Genomic DNA, 15,185 nt, shown 5'->3' with positions numbered 1-15,185 from the left:
CTTCCTCAGCACAGGCTAGAACAAGGGCTCAAAGCGTGGCAGATGGAGCGGGTGGGGTAGTAGGGGGTCAGCCTAGCTTACAAACTTCCTTTCACTCGTCCCTTCTTCTAGATGATGGTTTCTCAGATGTCGCACATGGTGAGGAAGGACAGGGTGGGGGCAGGCATATTTCTCTTACTTGACCGGACAGATTAAAGTCCCTTCTTGTTTGTTTGTCTCTGCTTCTTTGGCTATCTCTATGGCCATCCATGAGCTTCGGTTCCTTTCGTTTGCAGTATATGAGTGAGCTTTTCAACAGGCTCTTCCCACTGCACTGATGTAGAAGGTCCCATCCTGGTCTGTCCTCCTCCATCCTTTCCTCATCCCCCCCTAAGACAGCCCATATCCTCTAAGTCTGGGTTTGAGGAAAGGGCCAGATATCAACACTGCAGGGCTTCAGGGCAGAGTGAAGGAAATGTGGACTGCGGTGAGGGACATCAGCAGGAAAGACATCCTGGAGGCAGAAGACATGGAGGTGTGGTCGGAGGCTCTGTTCTTTCTCGTGTGCCATTGCCAAGAGCACTCGGTACCATAGAAGCTGGATAAAAGTGGTGTGATGCTTCAGAGGATGAAGCATCTTAGGAATTTCCATCTTAGCAATCAAGGAAGGCTTCATGAACTGAGTACAATTGCATTTACATATCCGTCTTACGCATTGCTAGCTTCTTCCTGCGCACAGAACACAGTGTCCAGCACAGAGTAAGTATTCAATAACTATACAAATGACAGCATGAATAAATAAATGAATTAATGATGAACTTAAGAGAAAGAGTTAGATTTATAGGTGCTAATATAGAAATATATTTCCCCTGTGTGCACTTCTCCATTCTCCCTGGGCATAATTACTCCCTATCTGAGCTATTTATAAGTGATTCTTTGGCAGAACTTATTCTATTAAACCTTCCCTGACTAGAAGTCTGTTTTCTTGTCTCTAAGCCTTATTTCTGTCTGTAAGGCAGTAAGAGGAGGAATACAATGGGCCTTGGAATCAAACAGACCTGGGCTTGACTCCTGCTACATGATCTCAGACAGTAGACTTAGCTGTTCCTCCATCTGTTAAAAAGAGCAAAGATGGATCTTTAAGTAAATATCCCTAATATAGATGTATATTTACTCCATTTTTATCTAACAAAAGGCAAGGATTAGGCAAATATAGGGTCTCCCAGGTCGTGCTAGCAGTAAAGAACCCACCTGTCAATGCAGGAGACTTAAGAGATGTTGGTTTGATCCCTGAATCAAGAAGATCCCCCAGAGAAGGAAATGTCAACCCACTCATTTATTCCTGCCTGAAGAACAGGAACATGCCCATGAACATTGGGGCCTGGTGAGCTACAGTCCATTGGGTTTCAAAGAGTCAGACATGACTGAGGCAACTAAGCAAGCAGGCACATATAACATAACTGCTGAGTGTATGCTCCTAAATTTAGGAAGAAAGGCAATACTCACAGGTAAAAGCTCACCACTGCCATATGAGGAAACTACCACTTGCTTGGCATAAAGGAAAAACTGATTTAAGGACAGAATTTTATATTAAATGTTCATTCTCAAAGCACATGGCTAAATAGAATGAGGTTTGGGACTTATCTGATAATCCTGTTAAAGCCATTACTTTAGATGGCAGAGCCAGTTGGAAACTTGATAATTCAAGGGAATTTCACAATTGGGTGTGGGATGACCTTTGTGTAACGAATGACTCTGACAATTGTAATTTGGGCCCTTTCCAGTCAGGAAATCATGTCTCTGCTAAGATGTGCTTGTGAAAAAGGAATTCTGATTAAATTAGTCATTGATCTTGCATTTTCTTGGAACTTTCCTGATAATGCCACAGTGACAATAACAAAAACACCGCCAACATCTACCATCTATTAAACATCATCTTGGTGCCAAATTCTATAAAAGACATTTTCATATGATCCCATTTCATCATTGCAATAACCCTGTAAGATAAGAATTACCCTCTGCCTTTTAGAACTAAAAATATTGTCTTAGAAAAATTAAACAATCTGCCTGAGGTCATCTCCAATAATTGCCTGGGCTAAGATTTGTATCCATTGCTGTGTGATTTTAAGTCATTTCTTCATCATACCTGTGGTCGCTCAGAACCTAGTCTCACCACTCTGCAGTCCTACAGATTTATCAGCAAATAGGGCAGAACCAGGATCATTTTGAATAAATTTGGGGGCTACATCCTTCTGCTCCAGGTCACTTCTTTTTAAAAGTCCTAAGATGCTGACAGGTAAAGTATTTCAGGGATAAAATAAGGTCAATTTCTTTGTATTCAGAAGTATCTTGGACTCAGTGTTGGGAGACTGGGGTTCCAGTTTCAGAACCATCACTTAGTACTCTGTTCATAGCACATCACCTCCTGTCTTAATTTTCTTGTACATGAAAGAGAATAATACAACCTTCACAGCATATATAAGGAGAGGAAATGATAAATTGGACTTTGTAAGTAAAAGTCTATGCAGATGTAAATTGTTATTTTATAACTCAGCAGGGAGAGCCTATTCTTTGCCCAGATCTTCGAGTCCAAGTAAACCTTCTGTGTCCTGACATGAGTGAAGTGAAAGTTGCTCAGTCATGTCCAACTCTTTGTGACCCCATGAACTATACAGTTCATGGATTTCTCCAGGCCAGAGTACTGGAGTGGGTAGCCTTTCCCTTCTCCAGGGGATCTTCCCAACCCAGGGATCGAACCCAGGTCTCCAGTATTGCAGGTGGATTCTTTACCAGCTGAGCCACAGAGGAAACCCACCCTGACCATATAGACATCAAATAAAAGGTGATTTTTCACAGGACCCTCAGGGGATAGATTCAATATTCCTAAGACTACATTTCTTTACAAATATTAACTAACCTCTGCCATACCCTTGAGCTACCATCGTTTCCAGGATCTGATCCACCAAGCCTATATTCCTTGGAGAACCTCACTGTTATATGAAGAGTCCTTCTCACCCCTGCGGTGCCTGACATAAGCTACTCTAAGGATGGCAGCACATGACTGCCTGGCTCAGAACTGATCGGGAAATAATCCTGGGCACCATGACTGCAAGGCTCATACTGCAGTCTTGGCTGTGCCTCCTGTGGCAAAGGAGAAGAGCTGTCCAACGTTTTCTACTTCATTACCTTGCTGGGAAATGAAACTCTATAACCCATCTCCAATCTTCACTTTTCTGATCTTTCTCAGATTTCATCTTTCCTCATCAGCCTACTTTTCACTGTTGGAATCTCTCTGCTGGATAAACTCCTAATTATTTAGGTGTAAAACTGCCCTTGCTGGACAGTATTCTCTAAATGCTCAATAGAAAGTTAGTCACTCAGTTGTGTCTGACTCTTGTAACCACATAAACTGTAGCCCGCAAGGCTCCTTTGTCCATGGGATTTCCCAGGCAAGAATACTGGAGTGGGTTGCCATTTCCTTCTCCAGGGGAATTTCCCCACCCAGAGATCAAACCCAGGTCTGCAGCAATGTAGGCAGATTCTTAACCATCTGAGCCACCAGGGAAACCCAACTTGCTCAAGGCCACCAGCTAAATTACTGTCACAGTAAGATCTAAAGCAGTGATTCTCACTGGACTGAGCATTTAAATAATCTTGAGGGTTTTCTTAAATTCTAGTATGCAGGCACCTTCTCCAGAGCAATTACCTCCAGATCTCTCAGCACAGAACTGGAAAGCAGTATTTTTTTAATTCCCAATATGATTCCAAAGCACACCCAAGTTTTAGGCCCATTGACTTAAACAAATGCTTCCAAACTTTAGTGCACAAAGACATCACCTGAGGATGATGCTAAAATGAAAATTTTGATTCGATAGGATGGAGATGGGTGAGGGCTAAGATCCTACATTTTGGACAAGCCCCAGGAGATGCCAGTGCTATCGGTCTAAGGACCTCACTCAGAACAACAAAGTTCAAAATAGGGGCAGTCCTCAAATTATACTGCACATTTGAATCAACTGGGGAGCTTCTGAAACTCTGGCTATCTGAATTGGACCCATCCCAACTAAATCAGACTCTCCAGGGGTGGCACTTTTAAAATTTATTCAGTGATTCCAATGTGCAGCACATTCATAAAACAACGACTAAGGACTCCAGACCTCACTAATCCCACATCTAGTTTCATCCAGACGGTGGGAAGGATGTACCACAGAGAAATTCCAATTCACATTGCAAGTTTGTTTTAGAAGCAAAGTCAAGCCATGCCAAGTACAAAATGATCACATGAACACAGAGCATGTTTCTCTTGGAGGAGAGGGCTCTCCCGGTTAGTGTGCAGGGAAGGGGGGTTATAATCTCTGCCTTTAAATACTTGGGGTTGTTGGAAGGAAAAGGCAGTAGACTTGGACTTTATGCCAAAAGCTAGGTCTCTGATCAGTGGAGAAGTTCCAAGGAAACAGGTTTAAGCTAAATATATGGAGATTATGCCTACAAATTAGCTGTCCAAAAATAGAAAATCTGACTTATAAAGTTACACATATTCCTATATCACATAAAAGTTTGGGCAGGGAAGAATCCTTCAGTTTTCCTTTTATTCCTCTCCAGCCCCTCACACCCGCCCCCCTTCCCTGGCCCTGGTCCCACATCTAATTCTTTAGTCAATCTTACCAGGCCTACTCTGGATCTATATACCCGATGCATTTACTTCTGTCAAGACTCTTCTCATATAACCACCAGCATTTCTCACCTTGAATACTGGGGTAGCCCCTCAATTGGAATAACCTCCCAAATGGAATATCCTCCCAAATGGAAGAGTCTCCCAAATAGGCTCTTAACTGGAATAACCCCTTCACTGGACTGGTCTCCTAACTGGAATAGCTTCCCAATAATAGGAATTTTTTCTGGGCTTCCCTGATGGCTCAGTTGGTAAAGAATCATCTGCAATGAAGGAGGCTGTCTGCAGTGCAGGAGACATGTGTTTGATCCCTGGGTCAGGAAGACTCCCTGAAGAAGGAAATGGCAACCCATTCCAGTATTCTTGCCTGGGAAATCCCATAGACAGAGAAGCCTGGCAGGCTACAGTCTATGGGGTCACAACGACTTAGCAACTAAACCAAATAGGAATAGACTGTAAACACTAAATCTGCAGCCTGAGAAATAACCCTGACAGTGAGTAGTTCCAGCAGCCTGGCCCTCAGCATCCCTAAATCTCACTGCACATGTGCCCACCTCCCTTGCATCTTATTCTATCCAGCACCCATTGCTGAGTGACTTCTAGGTCTATTTTCTCAAGAAGGTCAATCTTCTGTGTACATTCAGGTCCTGGCTTCCTCAATACAGGAAATTATGCTTGTCACGTTGTTTTCCACTATCAGGAAGCTTTCATCTCAACCCTTTTCTGGCAAGGGTTGTTTTCTGCTCATCTTTTAAGAAAAATGCAAATGTTCTCTCCACATTATTTCTGTGCTTACACCATCTCCGTGTGTCTGAACCTGCAGCTGCACTTCAGTGCTCTGCAAGCAGAGCCCTGGCTCACTCTCTGCCTGCTGTTTTCCACGCGCTGGTTCCTTGGGCTCTGCAATGCAGTAGAAATGGATCCTGTGACTGAGCAGCTTCTGGCTTCCGATCCTCCCTGGACTCTGAAGTGATCCTCCGCAGAGAAATTGCTGGTGACGCAGTTCCATCTCTAAGGCCTCTAGAAATAAGTGCAGCAAACAGTACTTCTTCGGTTTAACAATTAACAGAGAGACAAGGGCTTCAGAAGGTTGAATGCCATCTCTTGTATTCAAATATCTGCATCTGGAGACCTTAGTCAAGGCTATGCCTGAGGATGTTTATGTCCCCTCGCACAGCACAGCCCACCCTTGATTCATCCCATCTCACATCGAATCTCTGCACTGAAAGGACAAGAAGAATCTAAGATAATCAATTTGAATATTTAGTCTAAATTCTTCACTTGGTAAAGTGGTTTGTCTCTCATCCAGAGATTAAAATGTTACAATTAATACTGATCTGGTACAAGTAATGAAAATACTTGATTTCCTTCCCTTAATTTTAGAGGAAGTAGCAGGGGGGTTGGAATCAGACATGTTTGAACTTAGATCACAGCTCTCCTGCTTGCCAACACTGTGACCTTGAGCCTAATACTTAATCGCTCTGAGCCAAGGATTCTGCATCCCAGTAAGGGACTAATACACCTCCAAGGGATGCTTTAAAGCTTCCAAAAGGCTCTGGGGACCTGGCAGACATCAGCAGACAAGAGCAGCTTCTGCAGCTGTAATCATTAGTGGTGGCAGCCTTTAGTGGTACAGGTACTAGTAGGGGTATTAGTAGCACAGAAGTATTTCTTGTGCAGCCACTCAGACAAACGGCTGTGGACCTGGAATTTAAATTGACTTAAAAACTATGTGTCCAAGTATATATATATACAGTGTGAGAAAATGAAAGTGTTAGTTGCTCAGTCGTGTCTGACTCTTTGCCATGCCATGGGCTGTAACCCACCAGGCTCCTCTGTCCATGGAATTCTCCAGGCAAGAATACTGGAGTGGGTTTGCCATTCCCTTCTCCAGGGGATCATCCTGACCCAGGGATCGAATCCACGTCTCCTGCATTGCAGGCAGATTCTTTACTGACTGAGCCACTAGGCAAGCCCACATATACTATAGATATGGATAATTAGTCAGCAGGGAACAGTAATCAGCAAATTCCTGAACCATGGCTCTGTTTGCAGCGCTGATGAAAGGACCATCATCTGTTAGCTCAGAAGGCTGCATCATTAGGTGACAATATTAGCTGAAATGACTCTTATCTGAGCACTAGTACTTCCATGTCTCAGCCTTGGGCAGGGCAGAGCCCAGGATGGGGTGGTGGCCTCGGTAGGACCTCAGTATCTGGATTCACTCCTGGACAAAACAGAATTGGAGTTCTGAATCAGGATCTCTGAAGTTGGAACTCTGCAGTCTGCTAGGTTCTCCACATGATCCCTATTCACTCACTTCTGAGAATCTTTCCGAGTGTCTACTATCCAGACAGCATTAATGCAAAGCTGTATTAATGAGAAGGAGGTCTTTGTCAAGACAAATAATTATATGCAGGAGACACTAAACAGAATAACCCAGAGGATTTCCCTTATATCCTATTCCTCCATATACATGTAACCCACTCTCCATTTTCTGGCAATATTTATAGGATTTCTGAAACATCCAGGGGTTACCTGTCCCTTTTATTACCGAACTCTATCTTTCCATTATGTGAAGTTACAGTAAGTTCTATACAGCACATAAACATTAGATAAAGTTAACACTAGATACATGAATAAGAATTTAGTCTCCCAATGCCACAATTTTAATTATCACAGAATTTTCTATCAGTCAGTTACCAAGCATTTTTTAAGTACCAGGATCATGCAGGTGCCTAGGGAAGAATGAGGTACAACACGTTTCTCCACAGATTTTACAATCTAGTATCGAAACATGAAAGTGAAATAATATGAAAAGCATTGCTATTGAAAATAAAAGTGACAGAAATAATAATAACAACAACAATTCACTGAGCACTGCCTATAAATCCAAGACCATACCAGATATTTATATGAAAATATACCTGATCCTCAGAGAAGGCAATGGCACCCCACTCCAATACTCTTGCCTGGAAACTCCCATGGACAGAGGAGCCTGGTGGGCTGCAGTCCATGGGGTTGCTAAGAGTCAGACACGACTGAGCGACTTCACTTTCACTTTTCACTTCCATGCATCAGAGACGGAAATGGCAACCCACTCCAGTGTTCTTGCCTGGAGAATCCCAGGGATGGGGGAGCCTGGTGGGCTGCCGTCTATGGGATCACAGAGTCGGACACGACTGAAGCGACTTAGCAGCAGCATACCTGATCCTTCAACAATACAAGAGAGGCACCAGGTCTCTATGTTACGTAAGAAGCTGAGACAATGAGGTTAAGAAACTTGTTCAAGGTCATGCAGAAAACAAATGGAAGGACTGGGGTTAAAAATCTTAGGTTATCAAATTCTAAAGTCATTGCTTTTTAGAATTAAGAGGGCAGGGAAAGAATCCTAAGCAATACAAACATGCTGCCAGGCCAGCTCACCCATGGTGACAAGAGAAATGAGGTTGACAATTGGGTCAAGTGCATGAAGCTAACAAGAATTCAAGTATCTTTTGCTCTATCCTGTGAACTCATGAGTCAAAGGTACTAATACAGAGTGTCGCCCTCATCTACTTAATACCAGAAAGAGTGATTATGACTCAGCAACTTTCTGCCCTCCTCCTCACCTTCCTGCCTTCCTTTCTGCTTATTTTCCTCCTGGCCTCCATCTTCTGCCTCCCTCCCTCCCCCCATCATCTGCATCACTCAAAAAGTCTCAAAATAGAACCTGTCTTTTTAAACCACTGATTCTTAAATATATTCGGACCACATCATCTGGTAAGCATGCTATGCTTTTTCATTCTGCTCTGTGTATTCACAGGCAGTTCACTGCCTAGAATGCCCATCACGCCCATCTCCAGTGGGCAAATGTCATTTCATCCCGTTTCCAAATATGTCCCCGGATCTGAGGCCTTTCATTCCTTAACACCATGCCAATCATTCCTTTATCTGTGCTCCCACAGCTCCTGTTACTTTGTTTCATCAAAAATGCTCCTTGAGGATAGAAACTATTTTTGATTTATTCTTTGTTCACAACTTCTAACTCTGGGCCAAGAATTAACAGGTGCTCAAAAAAGTCTATGTAGATAAGAGATGTAAAGATGGGTATGAATACTTTTGCCTCAGTCTCTTGAAGGCCCTGGAAGTCGCCAGCAGTCCAGAAACAACCCCTGCTTACTGGCGCAGTCAGCAGAGTCAGCCCTCCCCAGGCCTGGGGAGATGATCAAAGAAGACCGGGATGGTGGAAGAGCATGGTCAGTCAGAAACCCCCAGGAAACGTGAAGACTCACCATCATTATAACTAATTTAAAGGTTTCATAGGCTGTGAATGTGACAGGAAACGCGTCTGCCTTTGGGAAACAGACATTCTGCAGGCTTCCGGGATAGAGTTCCTCAGGAAGCCAGCCTGTCTTCAAACCTCCTGACCTTTCTCTATTAACTTGAGTATAAGAGCCCTCAGCCTCTCCATTTGACATTCTCTCTCCCACACACTCACACTCCAAGGACTCTCCTCCATTCTCGGAGAGCATTTTTAAGTTTTCTCCACTTAATAAAAACTGCTTTGGGGATGGGATGGTATATCAGTTATTAGTAACCTAGCATGGACTGTAAGAGCTCATGCCTCTGAGTAACTCTCAGGACTGATTTTACATCGATTAGTAACATAAAATAACAGGGTAACTTAGAGTAAATCTCTGAGGAGTTGCCACTGAATCCTGGGAAACAGGGCTGTGTTTCCAGAAAAGAGAGCAGGGGAAGGAAAAAGAATGACGGTGGGGAACCTCCCCTTGATGTCTCAAAATACCAGAAGTGAGCAGTCATCCAGGCCAATATTGTCATTCTCATTATGACAACTGATAACTGTTATGTCCCAGGTGCTGTGCTGGACACTTCAATAAACATAATCCATGGTTCACACAACAGTTCTATAAGGCAACTCATCCTAATCATCATTTTAGTCTCAACTTTAGGGCTTTTGGATCCCCCAAACAGTACTAGAATACTCTCAAAATATCTTGCACCATTTCTCCATAAACTTTATCACAATTTTAATTACATGATTGCACAATTATCTGTGCAATTTCTGTCTTCTCCAGTGGACACTAAATCCATAAAAATAGTGATCGTTTCTTGTTTTATTTTTATCCATGGATCTATCCCCAGCAGCTAGCACAATGCCTGTCTCTTAATAAGTAATCAATAAATATCTATGGATTCATGAATGAGTTAAAATAAGTGAATATCATATGCATGCTAGGTCACTTCAGTCATATCCAACTCTGCAACCCATTGGACTGTAGCCCACCAGGCTCCCCTATCCATGGGATTCTCCAGGCAAGGATACTGGAATGGGTGGCCATGCCCTCCTCCAGGGGATCTTCCTGACCTAAGGATCAAACTCATGTGTCTCTTAAGTCTCCTGCATTGGCAGGAGGGTTCTTTACCACTAGAACCACCTGGGAAACCCATATAACTATTATTAAATCTATTTTACAAATGAGAAAACCAAGGTTCAGCATCTGAGCTCAAGGTCAAGATCCAGTTTTGAGAGCTTGAGACTGCCTGAACCGGTGCCCCCAAGTACATTTGACTCCCAAGCATGTGTATTTTCTACCTTACAACACAGTCCCTCTTCCAGCTTCAAGTGGGAACACACTTGTTAATGAGGTATTGGGCATACATTTACTTTCTTCTTCCTAAACTTTCCACAAATCTAGATAAATATCTTTTGAGGTCTCTATTAGAATCTTGCAAATTTTGGCTGCGCCTGCCACTATTATCAGATCAAAAGGCATTATAAATGGGAACCAAATTTATTACTGAATTATTTTCTCCGGTACTTTTCTGATTAAGTTAAGAAATAAAAGCTAAATTTCAAAATATAAAGTGATTGAAGTAAGACTAGTCGTATAAAGCATCTGTCAAGGAGATGCCATAAAAGCAGAAAACCAGTTTTGTAGCTTAAAGATGAAGCATCACACACATAAGCAGTACCTGCCGGAAGAATTCTGGAGAGTTTAGGCGAAAACACTGACAGTCCACAGAAGCGATATGGCTGAGAAACAAGAGCCTGAGACTAGGGGTCAGATGACCTGAGTGAGCTCTGAATGAATCCTTCTCTGTCATGATGATAAAACCCCCAGAACAATTTTGTCCTGAGAACTAAATGATATGCTGTACTTGGAAAATACTTGTAAAAGCCTTCATTAATATGAAAAGTTGAAGGCTGACAAAACAAAGGCTGGGAAATGACCATAATATTTCCTACCACTGACCTACCTCACAAGAAGCCCATGACGTGTTTGAACTGAAAGAACTAGGGGTTATAAAGAATCCTGACACTGGAGTCCCTGGGACCAGTGAAGCCCTGCAGTGTTTTTATCTAACAACCATTTCAGGTTTGGTTACTGCAGACTCTGCTTGCTCTAGAAAATAGCCCTCACAGAATCTATCAACCAAGCTGTTAGCTTTAAGTGCAACTTCAAAAGCTATTGGTGTCCTTTGCAGCACAAACTTAGATTAAGCAATTTATAGGCAGAAGGGAATGTCTAATTTGCACATAACTGATGGGAGGAAAATGAACGATGAGTCCATAACATTTCAGCTGACTCTGCAGTACAGCTCAGCTTTAAATTTTCTTCAAAATGTAAAGGAAAAGAAATGCAAGCACAATGATTTCACTGCCTGTAGACGGGACTCTTTGCCCTGTACTCAAAGCTCTTCATGGTCTAGCTCCAACTTGATATCCAGCCTCACCTGCTAGGGGTTCACCGGGAGAATTACTCATACACGGTACCCTAGCCTTCCTAGCTCACTTGCCTTCCTAGTTCATGGTGTCCCTTTTATTTACCCATTCATGAATTCATTCATTCTTCACTCATAAATGAGTCCCTTTCCAGGTGCTGGGACCTGGGGATATGTTGATGAAAGTGACAGGCATGAACGCTCACCTCAGAGACTTCATAGCCTAACAGGCAACTACCATGAAAGCGAAAATGCTAGTCCCTCAGTTATGTCTGCCTCTTCATGACCCCATGGACTGTAACCTGGCAGGCTCCTCTGCCCATGGAATTCTCCATGGAAGAATACTGGAATGGGTAGCCATTCCCTTCTCCAGGGAAATCTTCCCGATTGAACCCAGGGCTCCTGCATTGCAGGCAGATTCTTTAACACTTGAGCCACCAGGGAAGCCCATATGCTAAATGCCTTGCTCCCCGATTTCCATCAGTTGATACCTTGTCTCTCTTTTCCAAATACCGCTTACTCATTGAAGTCTTTTCTCACCTCTCCCGTGGGTCAAACCTTCCCAACTTGCTTTGTGATTCCCTTTTGACATTCCATAGCTGCTATCTATCAGGTGCTATGTGATTACTGCTGAAATAAGTGCTGTAGACAGGTTATCGGATTTCATTTTCAAAATAACACTCTGACATAGATAGAGCAAGAAACTCAGATTTTGAAGCTTGGAGACTCACTCTACCCAATGTCACTCAGCTGTAAGTGATGAAACCAGGACTCAAAGCCAGGCAGTCTGACCCCAGCACCTGGGCTTTCACCATGATAGTTTTCTGTCCCCGTATTTTATCATATTCTACCTTCCCCACACTCTAGACCTTAGACTGTGAGTTTCCTGAGGGCAAAGTCTATATCTCACTCACCTTCTCATTCATACCCCATCTCCCTGCTAACATGTTCCAACAGGACTGAACACTGAGTCGATATTTGTTGGGTTTGATTTCTGTGGATACTGAAATTAAATTCTGTGATCCACCCTTGAACCATCCTAGATGACCTTTTAAGTTCTTATAACACAGTAGCTCATTTTATACTTCAGTATTTTGGGGGTTTCATTTGCATAAACTCCTTGGTGCTTGTGTCTCCAGATATTTTATCATGCTGGAAAGCTAGCTGAGCTTGCTTTTCTTCATGCATCTGCCATTATAGAAAGTGAGGAGAGAATCTGATTTGTCCAGGAGGGTGACAAGCATTTTGGAGAATAGTTGGTTATACTAAAAAGGCTGCTGGCTTTGGCTCAGAGGACACAACACAGGAAATGCTTTGATCAGAGGTCTCTGCAGACTCATCTTTCTCAGTGACAGGCCCTGGGATAGCTTCGTCTGTCACCACCATCAGGGGCTTAAGCTGCAGGACCCAATCCAAAAATACAGCCACATTTTCTCTCTTAACCAATCTCAGCACAAATGTTCTGCGTAAAGTATTTGGGAGAATATGTAAGTCTAAAAACAGGAGAGTAATCTGGGCATGGACCTCGTTCAGTAATACACAACCTCCAACCAAGGCTTTCACTGAGCCTGAAGAGGTATAGCTCCCAATAGCCAGATGGTCCACAAAGACATCAGGAAACTTCTTCCCATGGAAGAAGATGGTGCAGCTGCTGAGGTCCTATGCACTACCACTGCTCTTCAATTTAAGGAGAACTATGTAAAAGGCAGCCTTTTATCCATGAATTTGATGGAAGTATCAGTTTCTGGGATCATTGGAATAAGATTCTTACAGGTACTGAAATTATCTAGTTATTGGCAATACAAATAGGCAGGCTGCCCTCTAACTAGAGAGAGGAAAGAAAAGATGTGCTCAGAGCAAGGGATAGTGAAGCATTAAATTGACTACTGAATAACTATATTACTTCATTTTCAATGTTGTACTGCCTGGAATGCTACCTCCCTCTCTTGTTTGTTTAATGGGGACCTGCTCATTTCTCAGGACTGTGAAGACAATCATAAAAACCTGCCTTATTCCCACAAAGCATCTCTGGTAACTGGTTACCCAAAACTTCTAGCATGTTTTCTTTGGTGAGAGGGATTGGATGTCTGAACAAAATAAATAAAGATATTGATTTCTCACTGGATATTCTTTACCTGTATGGATTCGCTATTTAAAATGGAACTTAGGGGGGAAAACAGAAGTAAAACTCAACAGATAGGTGTCTGAACTACTAGCTTACTATAAATAAGGAATGAAGGGGCAGGCACACCATAAACAACCTAGAAGCTTCCTTCTACTCACCTACCCCAACTCAGAGGCCACATTTTCTTCAGAAAGCATTGAGCAAAGCTACATTAAGCAAGGGAACAGCAAATACGGGGAATTCTTCTTAAAAAATATGTAGGATGGTCATATATAAAGTTGTGTGTAAAGTTCTTATTTGAGAGCAGGGTTTATGAAATATAAAATTCACAAAGAACAGAGTTCAGCTTTGACCCAGGTTAAGAGAGGGGGTCGGATTTCCCACACTGAGCTCTCTGCTTGCACTTGGTGGTCCCTCGTGTCTCCACTGTGATAGGCATCTCTCTATGAGGAGATATGGGAAATTGCTACAAAACAACATGCTTTTCACCTTGAGATCAAAGGATCTGACTTTGGAGAGCTGGGGATATTTTTCTGAAATAGGATCCACAATTGATTATGGGTAGCACAAATTTAATGTCACCATAAATTGCAAACCGCAGCTAAGATGCCTTCTGAAATCCTGAAATCATCCATTCTTATCTTAAACGGCTCTGATAATAAAACACGCGAACTTGTTCATTCAAACATGCAATAGATTTTTATTTCACAGGATATAAAATTAATACATAGTCTCAGCTTCATTAAATTTATGTTCTAATAAATTATAAGCAGGAGAAAAATGGAGCAAAGGGATGATTATGGCACTTTGCATGAAAAAGTTATGGTTCAAGCCACATCTCTACCATTTTATGACATTGAACAAGTCACTGTATTTCTCTAAATCTTAATCTTTTCATCATAAGATTGGATTAACACTCTGAAGAACAGAATTTTTAGAAAAACCCAAAGAAACTACAGATTAAAAGCATCTATTATATAGGTGCTTGATAAAGGATTGATTCTCTTTTGTGTATTTTCTTCTTAGGATATCTTACCAGGACTTATACTATTCACAAAACTACTACCTTCCCCTTAACAAACCAACCTGCAGAGCATAAATATTTTAAGAGTCATTGATGAAATTGTGATGGTTTGGAATGGGAAAAAAAATACAATTAAAATCTTAGTTACGGGGGCGGGGGGCGGGCCGCCGCGCCGCCGACCGGGGGAAAAAAAAATAATAAAATAAAATCTTAGTTACTTACTGCTTGCTTTGGGGGAAGTTATATGATCTCTACTAGTTTTAATTTTCCTGCTTGAAAAAAGGAAAATAAAATCACCTTCTCTGAAGAAATGCTGTGAGGAAAAGCCTAGGATACACCTCACTTAGAGGAATCACTTAGTAAGCATTTGCTTTGCTTCCTCTTTCCCTTAAAAATAAGTGCATTCTGCACTTTTAAAAATAATTTTCTGAAGTGAATTGCAATAATTGAGGACACCTCAGAACATAAAGCCATTAAGAAATCAACTAGAAGGAGGTAAAAGGGAAGCAGAAGCATGAAGCCAGAGCATGTGTTCCTTGGTTCTGTTTTCTGAAACAGAACCATCCTAAGCCAACACTTACTGAAGACCCATCCACCCTTTGTAGACTGATCAGTTACCAACTACCTTATAAGTTATCCAGCTTTCAATACTATAT

The 15,185-nt window shown here is 42.2% G+C and overlaps 1 long non-coding RNA gene across 1 annotated transcript in view; it reads right to left on the bottom strand.

Moving 5' to 3' along the window:
• Nucleotides 1-1,036: 1,036 nt before the first annotated feature.
• Nucleotides 1,037-15,185, bottom strand: part of LOC122442654 — a 173,938-nt gene continuing 159,789 nt past the window's right edge. The window contains exon 3 of the long non-coding RNA XR_006269690.1: nt 1,037-1,092. This is a non-coding gene — a long non-coding RNA (uncharacterized LOC122442654). The remainder of the gene's footprint in view (nt 1,093-15,185) is intronic.

The sequence above is a fragment of the Cervus canadensis genome, chromosome 5 (genome assembly GCF_019320065.1).
Source record: "Cervus canadensis isolate Bull #8, Minnesota chromosome 5, ASM1932006v1, whole genome shotgun sequence".
NCBI classification, from domain to species: Eukaryota; Metazoa; Chordata; class Mammalia; order Artiodactyla; family Cervidae; genus Cervus; species Cervus canadensis.
This window is presented reverse-complemented; position numbering and strand designations above follow the sequence as displayed.